Source organism: Phacochoerus africanus, chromosome 10 (genome assembly GCF_016906955.1).
Source record: "Phacochoerus africanus isolate WHEZ1 chromosome 10, ROS_Pafr_v1, whole genome shotgun sequence".
Lineage (NCBI taxonomy): Eukaryota > Metazoa > Chordata > Mammalia > Artiodactyla > Suidae > Phacochoerus > Phacochoerus africanus.
In genome coordinates this window covers 415,225-429,950 of record NC_062553.1, presented here as the reverse complement: position 1 = coordinate 429,950, position 14,726 = coordinate 415,225, and the positions used below count along the sequence as shown (strand labels likewise).

The 14,726-nt window shown below is 48.6% G+C and overlaps 1 long non-coding RNA gene across 1 annotated transcript; it reads left to right on the top strand.

Annotated features, from left to right (window-relative positions):
- Nucleotides 1-357: 357 nt before the first annotated feature.
- LOC125137639 (uncharacterized) lies at nucleotides 358-14,726 on the top strand. Its single transcript, XR_007137467.1, has 4 exons — nucleotides 358-404; nucleotides 12,804-12,929; nucleotides 13,635-13,781; nucleotides 14,512-14,726. It is a non-coding gene; the product is annotated as an uncharacterized LOC125137639 (long non-coding RNA).

Sequence of the window (14,726 nt, the reverse complement as noted above, 5' to 3'; positions counted from 1 at the left end):
TTTCAGCAGTCGTCACAACCCCGAGACGCAGGAGCGATGCATTATCCCTACTTTTCTGAACAGGATGCGGAGCTTGAAGTGCTGAAGTAACTTGTAAACGGGAGTGAGAACTGGGCCCAGAACTCCATACTCCAGAATCTTCCTAGCGGCTCTGTGAGCGACTCACCAAGACATAAGCTGTTCAAACTAACAGCATTCTGTGATGTGGCTCATTTGAAAAATATAATTCCTATGTCAGCAGTCATGTCTAATAACTGTTGCTTACATTCATGTCATAATAAGTGTCTCCTATTTTTGAAACAGGGACTTTCAAGATACAACAATGGGACACAGGCAGACACGATTTCCTTGAACCTGCTCCTGGCTTGGGAATGTTCGTGACGGTTACAACTTACGATGAGGAGGTAAAACAGACCTTTACGTCTCGTTACTGAAAGTTTTCATTTTCTGAAAATTCCTGTGTCATGTAGGCCCACAGACTTTTCAAGTCCTACGTCAGCTTTCATTACCCAGCATTTCGTTTGCTAGGCGTGCGGCCCGGGCCAACCACACTGTGCAGGAGTAGGGAGCCCCTGCCTTCCAGGAGCCCACTGCCCGCCTGAGGAGCAGACCCCTTAACATAAACGTTTAGAGCACCCCAAGGACAGGCCTTGCATCCGTGGTCCTGGCGTTCTGCCGGTCTTGCTGGGCAGAGGGGCCCGCGAGGCCAACGCACCGCTCCGGTTGCGCAGCGGCCGCATCCTCGCCCAAACGCGAGCGTTGATAGGCCGCCGCTCACCTCCATCCCGAGCGGTTGCTGTAGCAACGCGGCTGTGGCTGCGGCTGCGGCGGCCTCCCAAGGCTCCTCCCACGGACTTAAGGAAAGGCGCGGATCTCGGCAGGAGGCAATTTCAGTGAAGTTGGTCACCTACAACCCGCATCTTGACGGGCTACCGGTCTGCTCTGATCGCGCGTTTTCTCAGCTGCGCGAAGGCCACGCGCTCACCAAGCCGGTCGCGCCTCCGATTCAATTGCGGGAACTTTCCTCCGGACCGGTCCTGAGGATGTGCTCGCGGGGCAGCGGGAGGCCGGTGAAGCAAAGCCTCGTGGCAAAGAAGAGGCGTCTCTCTAGCTGGCAAGGAGAGGGCACCCACGTCGATGGGCTGCCCAAGTCCCAGGTGAGCTCAAGCGAGACACTGTGACACCCCCGCCTGTGTGGAGCCTGGGAGAGTCTGTTCCAGCCGGACTGCGGGACACCTGATTCTTGCCTGCGATGGTAGCTTCCTCTCGGTGCCCTTGGCGTCTCCGGGAGGGCAATTCCACTCAGGTACCTGTCATTACAGCTCCCTCCCGCTCCCGACACCCCCACCCTACGCTTCCTGCCAGGTTAAACCAACACACAATTCTGTGCTGTCCCTTCTCAGAGTCTTTCACGACCAATCTGGAGATGTCTCCGTGGCTGATTAAACCCATAACCCAAATTTGCTTGGACTAAACACGGCTGCAGGAAAACCCGATCACCCTTTTTAAAAGACATATCCATTTCATTCTTTAAAAAAAAAAAAACACATTTACCTGAAATAACACCCCCTTCTTCCAGATGGGAAGAGAAACATTTTCATTCCCTCTGCAAACCTCCCAGGAATGTTTGCCGCAGACCAAGGAGAGAGGGAAGATTCTCAGCCCAAAGGCCCGACTCTCAGGAAAGCTCTCTCCACCGGAAGTAAGGTGACAGAGCTCTGGTTTCAACACTTCTGACAAACCACGGGTCCCTTCCAAGGCCTTCAGCAGCATCCTCACAGGACGCTGACTCTTCCTGCCGGGGCGAGCGTTCCCGGGCACAGGTGCCACCCTGAATACGTGTCCACCTCTATGGCACGCGATTGACACGGTTGCTGGGTTAGCAGGGCAGGCAAGAACAATACGCAGGTACCATTCAAACGATGCACTTTGTATTCCATGTTCCATTATTCTGCACCCAACATCCTGTTTCATTTTGTGGAAGAGAAAACTGCTCCCGAGAGATAAAATGGCTCCTACCAGACCTCAGCAGCAGCAAGTGGAAGGAAGCCCTGAAGTTTAAACTCAAGCATGTCTTTTTCCAACACACCAAGCTAACAGGCATCCGAAACATGTCTGCTGGGAGTTCCCATCATGGCTCAGCAGTAATGAACCCAACTAGCTTCCATGAGGACTTGGGTTTGATGCCTGGACTAGCTCAGTGGATTAAGGACCCAGGGTTGCCATGAGCTGTGGTGTAGGTCGCAGATATGGTTCAGATCTGGCGTTGCTGTGGCTGTGGTATAGGCCAGCAGCTGCAGCTCTGATTTGACCCCTAGCCTGGGAACGTCCATGTACCAGGGGTGCGGCTCTAAACACACACACACACACACACACAAAAGCATGTTTGCTGGAAGTCCCCATGTGGAGCAGCGGGTTAAGGATGTGGCGTTGCCACAGCTGTGGCACAGGTCACACCTGCAGTGCAGGTTGGATCCCTGGCCCAGGAACTTCCACATGCTGTGGATGTGGCCAAAGAAAAGAATAAACATCTTTGCTGACTTCAGTATTCGCTGGAAGCAGACTGTATAGAACCCTGACATGACACTAAGGCTTGGAAACTGAATTTAACACATAACGAGTCACCCCTGACGATTTTCAGTGAAGAGTACTGTTAGTCATAAAAGTTGAAAATTGCAAAATCCGATTCTCGGATGCAGTTTTATTTAACCAAGTTTCCCTCGCCACAGGCTGTTACGTGAAATTAAGTACGCGGCAACACGTTAACTTTCTCCAAATCAAAATTGAAAGGCTTTAAAAAAGAATTTTCGTTGCACTTTTCTATGTGTAATATATGCCCGCTCTTTGAAATGATTCAATATACTCTATGTTAGAGCAGTTTTAGGTTCACAGCAAAATTCTGCTCCCAGGGCAGAGCTCCCACATGCCCTCTGCCCGTCCGGAACACAGCCTCTCCCAGCGGTCCTGTTCACTCTCAGGGTCGGACACCCTGTGGATGTGACAAAGGCGTCATGACACGTTTCCACCCTTACAGGAGCAACACAGCGCCGTTCCACGGCCATGAGAATCCTCTGGAGCCTGTCCATCTCTCCGCCCCTCCCAAGCCTCTGGCAACCGCGGATCCTGTGGCTGTCCGCAGGCTTTGCCTCTTCCAGGGCACCATGCAGCGGGAGTCTCGCAGTAAAGCGGCCTTTTCAGATGGGCGCCGCCTGCTCAGTGTATGCATCTCAGTCCCAGGTCTTCTCACGGCTTGATTGCGAGTGTCTCTTCAGCCCTGGACCATATCCCCGTCAGGATGTGTGCCACGGTTTACGGGTCCAGTCACAGGATACTTTGGTTGCTTCCAAACTTTGGCTATTATAGATAAAACTGCTGTAGACATTTGTCTGCAGGTGTTCAGGTGGACGTGACTTTCCAGCTCCTTGGGGCGAATGAACGCTGCGACGGGAGGGCCGTGTGATGCAAGCAGGTTTGGGGCCGTCCCGTTCTGCGCTCCCACCAGCCACGGGGGAGCACACACTGGTTCCACATCCTCGCCGGCACCCAGCATTGCTGGTGTTTTGCATTTTTGCCTTCCCCGTCGGTGCAGGCACTGCTGCTTTTAATCTGCAATTCCCTAACGACGCAGGATAGGGAGCCTCTTTTCATGTGCTTGTTTGCCATCTGTATGTCTTGTTTGAGAGGCGTCTGTTCAGATCTTTTGCCCATTTCCCCGTCAATTTAGTCCTTTTCTTGGGGTTCGCAGAGCTTTGTGTGCTTTGGATTACAGCCCTTTGTCAGCTGTGTCTTCTACAAATAGTTTCTCCCAGTGTCTGTCTTTTCTTCTCTTCACAGAGAGCCAGCTCTCTCTTCTGCAGTTTTTATTTTTAATGAGGTTAAATGTTTAATGTTCAACATCGTAGTTAAATGTTTAGTGAAATTTTAATTTTAATGAAGTCCAGCTTCTCGATTCTTTCTTTCAAGGGTCACACCTTTGGTCTTTATCTGGAAAGTCATAACCAAACCCATGGTCATCTACGCTGTCTCCTGTGTTACCTCGTACGAGTGTAACAGTTTGGCACTTTACACTAGAGCTACGCTCCATTCTGAGTCAGCTTCTGTAAAGCTGTGTGTTCCGAGTCTACCTTCACCCCCTGCGAATGGATGTGCCGCCACCCGGCATCCGTGCGTCCTTGCATTGCCTTCGCTATTTTGTCAATGATCCGCTGACTCTGGGGGGCCTCTATCCTGATTCAATGATCGACTCGTCTGTTCTTTCACCAGTGTCACACTATCCTGGTTACCGTCGCTTTTACGGCAAATTTCAAAGTCAGGAGTATCAGTGCAGTACCTTCATTATCTTTCAGTATCGTGTTGGCTCTTCTGGATCTTCTGCTTCTCCGTATAAACAGTGTAGATATTCACAAAACCAGTCCGCAGATATTCACGAGGTCACTGGATGTGCTGAATCTGCAGACGAAGCCGGGAAGGACTAACGCCTCGCAATTCGGAGTCTCTCTGTGAACACAGAGCATCCCTCCACGTGTTTTATCATCTTTGATGTTTCCAGCAGTTTTCCAGTTTTCCTTGCATAAATCTTAAACGTGTTTTGTTTGACGTTTTGAGTTTTTCAGTTTTACTGACGTGTAGCTGATTCACAGGCCATGGTAATGTCTGCTGTACATGTACACACATCCGGTCTCTTCCGGCTTCTTTTCGCAGAACATTGGGTAGATGTACAGCAGGTCCCCGTTGGACCATCTTTCCGTGTATGTCGGCGTGCACCCCGAACCCCCAGTCCACCCCTCTCTATCCCCCATTTTGTTTGACTTATGCCGGTTTCACTGAGGGGGATGCGAACGTAAATGGTGTTTTGTTTTTTTTTTTCTTTTCACTGCCGTGCCTGCAGCACATGGGAGTTCCCAGGGCAGGGGTTGAATCAGAGATGCAGCTGCAGGCCTACACCACAGCCACAGCCGTGCAGGATCCGAGCAGCATCTGCGACCTACACCACAGCTCATGGCAACACCAGATCCTTAACCACGGAGTGAGGCCAGGGATCGACCCCAAGTCCTCACAGAGACTATGCTGGGTTCTTAACCTGTGGAGCGACAACGGGAACTCCCAATGGTACTGTTTTTGACGTCTGATTCCACTTGCTCATTGCTGATAACAGAGAAATCAACTTCAGCGTATTAACTTACACCCTGAACCTTGCTATAATCATCTATCAGCTCCAGACAGTTTTGTTAATTATTTTGCATTTTCTACATAGACAACCGGCCGTCCGTGAAGAGACACGGCCTGATTTCTTCCTTCCCAACCTGCACACCTTTCCTTTCCGCTTCTTCTCTCACCGCACAGCTGAGGCCTCCAGCAGGATGCTGAAAAGGAAGAGCGAGCACAGAAACTCTGGCCTTCCGATCTCAGCGGGACGCCTCTAAGTTTTCACTATTAAGTATGGTAGCTGTTAGGTTTTAAAGGGTTGTTTTTTTTTTTTTTTTTCGTCTTTTGTCTTTTTTTTTAGGGCCGCACCCACGGCATATGGAGGTTCCCAGGCTAGGGGTCTAATCAGAGCTGTAGCCACCGGCCTCCACCACAGCCACAGCCATGCCGGATCCTTAACCCACTGAGTGAGGCCAGGGATCGAACCCCAAACCTCATGGCTCCTAGTCGGATTTGTTTCTGCTGCGCCATGACGGGAACTCCTTGTAGATTTTTTTAACCAAGTTGCCATGGTGCCCCTGTTCTTAGTTTGCTGAGATTTTTACCACATGCATGGATGTTGGATTTTGTCAGATGCTTTTTCTGCATCTACTGGTATGACCGTGAGGTTCTTTAATCTGTTGATGTGATGAACTGTACAGACTGATTCTAAAGTGTTGACCTAGCCTTGCCTATCTGGAGTAAATCCAATTCGGTCATGGAGTATAATTCTTTCAGTACACTTTATCATGTACATGTGTTGTATGTTTACGTGTAGGTTACCTTACCTATACATTTTCATATTACCGTTGGATTCGCTTCGCTGATATCTTGTTGGATGTTTGTCCATGAGAGAGGATGGTCCATAACTTTCTTTTCTCCATCTGTCCCTGGTGTCGGCATTGGGCTAATGCTGGCCCCAAAGACCAGTCTACTCGCTGCCCTCTCCGCCCGTCTTCTGGAGGAGACGGAGAACGGGTCTTACTTCCCCCTTTGGTGGGCGCGCCAGTGACGCTGTCTGGCCTGGAGCTCTCTGCTTGGAAGGCTATCACTTACTGCATTTCTTTACCAGAGAGAGGCCTCTCCTTGTGTCTCGTACAGAGTCGGTCTGTTTCACGCAGACACCAGCTTTGGCTTGGACCCGTTCACGGCCCTCCCCTGCCGCCTGCCAATGTCCGAGGCCAGCGGTGGCCCTCCTGCTTCACTGCCGATGGGGCCCACTTGCGTCTTCTTTCTCCTCAGTTGGCCTAACCAGAGGTTTCCCGGGAGATCTCTCCAAAGAACCAGATTTTGTTTGCTTGGTTTTCTCTTATTTTCCGTTTTCATTGATTTCTGCTTTAGTTTTTTTTTTTTCCAATATCTATTTTTAATTCTATTTTTTTTTGTCTTTTTGCTATTTCTTTGGGCCGCTCCCGTGGCATATGGAGGTTCCCAGGCTAGGGGTCGAATCGGAGCTGTAGCCACCGGCCTACACCAGAGCCACAGCAACGCAGGATCCGAGCCGCGTCTGCAACCTACACCACAGCTCACGGCAACGCCGGATCATCAACCCACCGAGCAGGGCCAGGGACGGAACCCGCAACCTCATGGTTCCTAGTCGGATTCGTTAACCACTGCGCCACGACGGGAACTCCTAATTCTAACTTTATTTGGGTGCCTCCTGCGACGCTGAGATGTTGTCTCGCCAGCGTTCGCTCTCCCAACGCAGCTCGTTCCTCAGCCTCAGCAGAGACAGAGAGAATCTTAAGCCAGGCAGACAGGAGGGAAATCCCTGAGAGCTTGCTTTCTTTCCTTTTTTTTTTTTTTTGTCTTTTTGTCTTTCTAGGGCAACACCCATGGCACATGGAGATTCCCAGGCTAGGGGTCGAATCGGAGCTTTAGCTGCCGGCCTACACCACAGCTCACGGCAACACTGGATCCTTAACCCACTGAGTGAGGCCAGGGATCGAACCTGCAACCTCAGGGTTCCTAGTCGGAGTCGTTAACCACTGCGCCACGACGGGAGCTCCTCTGCTGTAGTTTTTACTAGCACAGACCTTATCTTTCTTTTTTCTTTCTTTTCTTTTTTTAATTTTTTTATTTTTAATTTTTTTTTTTTTTTTTTTTGCTTTTTAGGACCACACACACGACACATGGAAGTTCCTGGGCTGGGGGTCGCATTAGAGCTGCAGACGCCACAGCCACAGCAACGCCAGATCTGAGCCGTGTCTGCGAGCCACACCACAGTCACATCAACGCCAGATCCTTAACCCACTGAGCGAGGCCAGGGATTGAGCCCTCATCCTCATGGATACTAGTTGGCTCTTAACCCACTGAGCCACGACAGGAACTCTCTTATTTCTCTTATGCTTATTTTGGATTTAATTTTTCTCTTCTTTTGCTAACTTCCTAAGGTGGAAGCTTACAAGATTAATCTTAGATCTTTCTTCCTTTTTAATATATGCATTTATTATAAATTTCCCTCGAGGACTTCCCATCAGGGCACAGCAGGAACGAATCCAACTAGGAACCATAAGGTTGTGGGTTCAATCCCTGGCCTCGCTCAGTGGGTTAAAGATCCGGTGTTGCCATGAGCCGTGGTCTGGGTCATAGACGCGGCTCGGATCCTGAGTTACTGTGGCTGTGGCATAGGCTGGCGGCTACAGCTCTGATTCAGCCCCTAGCCTGGGAACCTCCATATGCTGCGGGTGTGGCCCTAAAAAGCAAAAACATAAACAAATAAAATTCCCTCTAAATGTTTCTTTCATTGTGCCCCCCAATTTTTATGACGTGATATTTTCATTTTAATTCAGTTCAAAACATTTTCTTTGAGATCTTTAAGTGGTGGTAAAATACACATAACATCATCTACGTGCACAGCCCAGTGGTTTCAGACCCATTCATAGTCTTCTAGAATCACCGTCCTCATAACTCTTTAAATCTTAAAAACTGAAACTCCCTGTGATTTCAACTCTTCTAAGGACATGATGTAAGTTGAATCATACAATGCTTGTCTTTTTGTGACTGGCTTATTTCACTTAGCATAATGTCCTCCGGTTTCATCCATGCTGTAGCTGTGTCAGAATTCCTTTCCTTTTAATGATAAATAATATTCCGCCACGTGTACCTGTCCCATTCATTGGGCGGCTTCTGCATTTCAGCTGTTGTGAACATGGGCGTGCGAATATCTCTGAGACCCCGCGTCAAGTTCTCTCGGGTGTACACAGGGGTGGGATGTCTAGGTCTCGTGGTGATTCGCTCTCCACCTGGTTAAGGAGGAACCACACCGCTTCCCACAGCAGCAGCACCATCTCGCATCCGCATCCTCGCTGCGCGAGGGTTGCAGCTTCTCCACGCCCTGCCGGGGCTATTTTCCCCCAGGAGCCCTGTGGACGGGCTGAGGTAGCATCTCGCCGCGGTTTGCTCAGCATCCCCTAACGAGCAGTGAGGCCGAGCATCTTCTCATGTGTGCGTTGGCTTGTTCCAGTTTTTGCTTTTTAAGCACTTTGAATGTATCTGCGCACTGCCTCTGTCTCCAGCCTCTGATGCGAAATCTGCTGGCAATCTTAACCGAGAATTGCTCCCCCCTGATGACATCCGAAGCCCCTGACACGTGGAGGACAGGGTCGTTTTTGCCCACCCTGGCTTCTGCAAGCTGTGTGCGGGCTGCTCCAGGAACACGCACATAGTGCCTGCCGTGTGGCTGGCTTGGGGTTGCGGGGGGCAGTGGGCACTAAAGTTCTAAGCGCGGAAACGGACCAAAATTAACCACGACTTACCATCAAAGTCTTCCCCCTGGAAGTTGCGAGGCTTCAATACATTCAGTTCCCCAAAGAGCTTCATCAGTCGGTGCTAACAGCGTCGCTGTTGTCTAGGAGACAGATCCCTGCACCTCCTGATCCGTCATCTTCCCAGATCCCTCTTCTAATGCAAAATATTTTTATTTCTCTCGAGATTTCTCCCCGACTCATGGGTTATCTAGAAGTGTGCTGTGTAATCTTAAGTATTTGGGGACTTTCCAGCTGGCTTCTGGATGTCCACGGTCATTCCGCTGCTGCCTAAGAGCGTACACTGCATGTGATCTCCCTTACCTTAAACGTGCTAAGGTGTGTTTTGTGGCCCAGACTGTGGGCTTTCTCTTGGTGCGTGTCCCGGGAAATCCTGACAACAACGTGCGCTCTGTTTGGCTGGATGCACGAGTCTATAGATGTCACACACAGCATCGGGTTCAGCTACGTCCTTACTGATCCGCCCCCTTCTGACAGAGGGGTGGCAAAGTCTCCAGCTGAATCCTTCTGGCTGTCCTTGCGGCTCCATCCGTTTTTGCTTCACGTATTTTGACACTCTGTTGTTAGGTGCAAACCCACGAAGGTGTGTCTTCCTGGAGAAGTGGCCCCTTAGCGCTGCTTAATGCCCATTAGGTGATCATCCCTCATGATTTTCCTTGTTTTGAAGTCCACTCTGTCTAAAGCTAATATTACTCCAGCTTGCTTTTGATTAAGGTTAGTGTAAACTTAACATACACGTCTTTCTCCACCCCTCCACTTTTTTTTTCTTTTTAGGGCCACACCTGCCGCATATGGAAGTTCCCAGGCTAGGGGTCGAATCGCAGCTGCAGCTGCCAGTTTATGCCACAGCCACGGCAATGGCAGCTCCAAGCTGTGTCTGCAACCTACACCACAGCTCGAGGCAGCGCCGGATCCTAACCCACTGAACAAGGCCAGGGAGCGAACCCGCCCCGAAGCCACAGCGGGAACGCCCATCGCTTAACTCTTAATCCGTATGTGTCTTTAATCTACACGCGCCACTTAAAGGAGGGGTCTTGGAGACAATACAGAGTTGGGTTTATTGATTTTTTTTTTGACCTGCTTTGGCCAGCTGTTTTAATTGGCACATTTCGACCACTTGGCTTCAAGGTGACCGCAGCTAGAGTTGGGTTAAAGACCCATCGTAACCCTTGTCCTGTCATCACTCTCGTTATTTGTTCCCACTTGTGTTCTCCACTCTTTTTCAGTCTTTCGTGCTTTTAATTATTTTATGTGATTCCATCTGATCTCTTTTCCTAGCCATCAATTAGACGTCTTTTAACTTTTCTCCGGTGACTGCCCTAGAGTTTGCAGTGGACACAGCTAATCCAAGTCCGTTTTTGAATAACGCCGTATCCCTCCACGGGTGGCACCAGCGCCTTACAGTAACCGAGGAGGCCCAGTTCCTGTCTCCCCTCCCTTGCATCTTTGCTGTTACAGTTTTCATTTCCATGTCAGCTCTAATCATCAGATACACTGCTGCGATCATTTTGAAATATGCATCTATTAACTCAGTCTTCAAAAAGGAAAATAAAAGTTTTCATTTTACTTTCACTTATTCTTCCCTATGCTTTTCCAATCTTCACGTAGACCTGAGTTTCTCACCAATATCATTACCCAGCTCACTGAAGAACTTGTACCTCGACCCTCTCAAGGGTTTCATTTTTAAGAGGATTTTTGGTTTTCAGCTGCGTCTACAGCATGCGGAAGTTCTCCGGCCAGGGCTGGAACCCGCGCCACAGCAGTGACCCAAGCTCTGCAGTGACAATGCTGATCCTTAGCCCACTGCACCACCAGGGAATTCCTGGGAAGACCCTCGAAAGGCAGGAATATCAGTGACAAATTTCTTCAACGTTGGTTTGAGAAAACCTTTATTTCTCTTTCACTTTTGAAGAACTTGCGGGATACAGAATTCTAGGTTGGTGGGTTTTTCTCTCAACACCTTAAATGTTTCACGCTGCTCTCTTCTGGCTTGCATGGTTTCCGAGGAGAAGTTGTATGTAATCCTAATCTTTGCTCTGCTATAAAAACAGGTGTTTTCCCCCCTCTGGCTTCATTCAAGATTTTCTCTTTATCTTTGATATCTTCAGTTTTGATATGATATGCCTAAGTGTAGTTTTATTGGCATTTGTCCTGCTTCCCAGTTCTGTGGCTTGGTGTTGGACACTAATTTGAAATTCTTGGTCATTATTCCTTTAAATGTTTCTTCTGTTACTCTCTCTTTCTTCTCTGTCTGGTATTCCCATTATATGTATGTTACACCTTTGATAGTTGTCCCGTAGTCCTCGTATAATGTTCCTTTTTTCTCCCAGTCCTTTTTTGCTTTGTAGTTTTGAAAGTTTCTGTTGACATATGCTCGAGCGCAGAGATTCTTTCCTCAGCTCTGCCCAGTGTACACAGGAGCCCATGAAAGGCATTCTTCATTTCCGCCCCAGCGTTTTTGAGCTCTAGCACTTCTTGTTTTATTCTTTCATAGGATTTTAATCGTTGTGCTCATGCTACCCTCTTGTTCTTGCACGTTGTCTACTTTTTCCGCGAGGGCCCACAGAATATTAATTGCCGTTTTTCTAAGCTCTGGATATGATCATTCCAGTATCCCTGCCATACCTGAATCCTGGTCTCGTTTTGACCGAGCTTGTTCTGTCTCCTCAAACCCTGTTTTCTGCCTTTTAGTCTGCCTTGTTGTTTTTCTGTTGTGGTGGAAAGTTGGCCGTGTTGTGCTGGGAGAAGGCGCCCAGTGCCGGTTTCCCACTGAGGTCTCTGCTCTGGTGGGTTGTCATCCTTGGTATTTGCCTCTCCAGTTCTGGGGCAGCAGTCTGCCCTGCGACCTCAGTTCCCTGACAGACCTAAGAAGTGATTTTCTTTTCATGCAGCTTTTTACGTAAGACTGGATGACAATGTCCAAGCTCCCCATATGCCAGAATGGAAGTCCCACACCTGTTTTTAAAATGCCAAACATGATAAAAAATATACTAAGCAGAAAATCAAAGTTCCCCAACAAATATGACTGCCCAGCAGCTTAGTATGTATTCTTCAGAATCTTCTTTGAAGCATGGGTACTTTTACAAATGACATTTTCTTTTACAGAAATAGGATCCTCTACAGACCACTCCACCTCTGGATATCATAGACACCTTTCGTACAGATACGGGTGCAATGTCCTCTTTTACTCTACCTGGGCTTTCGTCACACGGCTTCCCTAAATGTAATCAACCCCCTACTGGAAGCTATTAGTTTTCATCACACTGAATAGCCTTTTACATGTAATTCTGTCTACTTGTGCACTTCCATAGGATAGATTTCTATAGGTAGCACTGCTGGGTCAATGATTATACACACTCTCTCTCTCTCTCTCTCTCTTTTTTTTTTTTTTTTTTTGGTCCTTGTAGGGCTGCACCCACAGCATATGGAAGCTTCCAGGCCAGGAGTCGAGAATCAGAGCTGTAGCTTCCAGCCTACATCACAGCCACAGCAATGCCAGATCGTTAACCCACTGAGCCAGGGATTGAACCCGCATCCTCACAGACACTAGGTGGGTTCATTACTACTGAGCTACGATGGGAACTCCTCCAAAACAGTGTTTAGAGCCAGTGTTTCTCAGTACTACCCCTGGGTATTTTTAAGTCCTTGCCAATCTGATAACTGACAAGGAACATCTCACTGTGGTTTGTAATCTTCTGATTACCAACAAGGCTGAATATTTTTCATGTTATCGGCCATTTGACTTCTTCTTTAAGAATTGCACAATTTTACCAGATTACATAGGAGAATTTAATTTTTTTCGGATGGAAAGTAGAGAATAATAAATTTAACTATGGAAATCCTTAATCCTAGGTATTATTATCAAAGTTATATGGCCCCCAAGGAACATTCTATTTCACTTCACACTCACCTGGCGAACACATCATTTGCTTAGAATCTAATTCGACAAGGCTTGTGTCATTTGGAGGGAGTAAGCTGGTAAGTATATGCCTCCTGTGTCCTTGCTGATGAACAGTGTCAGCGCTCTTCAGGCATGACAATGACACGCGGAACCATTACGCCCAGACTGCATTAAAGTCCCGAGCCCGGGTCGCAGCATAGCAACCAGAGAGGGAGCCGGAGAGCCTGGAAGGGGTTCAAAGGAGAGCCACAGCGTTGATTAAAGGGCCTGGAAAATGAGAACTGGGAGGGAAGGTTAAGAGAACTGTGATTATTCAGGCTTGAAAACAATTGAAGGCTGAAGGGTGAATTAATAATGGAATTCCAATAAATAAAACCCTTATGCGGTAGGCGGTGACTGGCCATTTTCGAAATGTGCTGGGAAGAGATGAAGAGGCTTTGTACTTTAGCATCAGAAATTTAGTTTTATGTGAAAAACACTTTCCTGAAAGTCACCCAGTTCGCTCAGGGCCAAAGGCCCCTGCCTGACAGTAAGTTCAGGCAGGTCCCAGCCCTCTTTCAGGGCAGCAGGTACCCCTTCGTGCCTTAGTACACAAAGGAAGCCTCCTAAGCACAAGAGCACGTAGGGTGGTGGAGAGGGGACAGCGAGACCGAGGATCGAGCAGGATTGCTCAGAAAGGGGGAGCAGAGACAGGAAGGAATGGGGGGCATGAAGAGGGGAGACGCGCGGAACGAGAGCGCACCAGCTCAGAGCCTGTCCCTTCCTCTCTCCTGTTCACACAGCGGATCCACTTAGACATTCGCGTTGGAGAACATGACCTTGATGCAGCCATTGCTCAAGCAAAGGACAAAGTTAATGAAGTTAGCTTCAAGCTTGAACATCTAATCGAGCAAATTGAGCAAATAGTCAAAGAACAAAACTATCAAAGGGTCGGTTTGCCTATTCAGCTTATTCCACCTCTTCCTGCCAGGAACGTCATTCTCGAAACAAAGCCCCCGAAACAAGGAAAGAATAAACTGCCTGTTTCCCGGGCTTTCTCTGAGCTAGAGCTGCAGAGACACGCAGGGGGTGGGGGAGGGCGGTCTTTTCCTGCCCACGGGACCGTGAGCCCCTCTAGAGGTGTGAGCTCACAGAATGAATACATAAGAGCTGCCACACTCTCCCCCGCACGGCTGAGGCGCCTTGGCGCGCCCCCTGCCTGCATCGCAATGTTGTTCCTGTGACATGTCTTTCCCGGTCACCGAGCTCAGTGGACTCACATCTGCCCCCTTGCTCACAAACCTCTGCCGTCTCTGAGCTGCCGTTTCCTCGTCTGGAAAATAAAATGAGCACGGTGCCCAGCAGAAAGCAAAGTAAGAACCTGAATGAAGGAAACCTACCACTCTCAGGCAATGTGATGGCAACAAGGGAAACATACAAACAGATCAAATATCAGATATTTTACGCCAAAAACAAAAACATGTTTTCTAGGCTTGACTCTTACTCCCTGTCTTTGGCTAACAAGACACCTTGGCTTAGAAAGTCAGACACCGCCCGGGGCACAAGATAGATCATCACCTGGGCAACGTTCAGTACCTTGAATGCACACGACACCTTACCCTCAAATTTGTGCATGAAGTTGCCTAAGAAACTAAACCTGCCTATTTCTCTCCCGCGTAGGACCGAGAAGAAAAATTTCGAGTGACCAGTGAAGACACAAACAGCAATGTCTTATGGTGGGCTTCTGCGCAAACGCTGGTCTTTATCTCCGTTGGAATTTTCCAAATGAAGTACCTTAGAGACTTCTTTATAGCTAAGAAACTTGTTTAAAATGTTAATAAAGGCAAATAACTGCCTCCTAAGTTGCATAATGTCTGCGTTAATAAATCAAAATA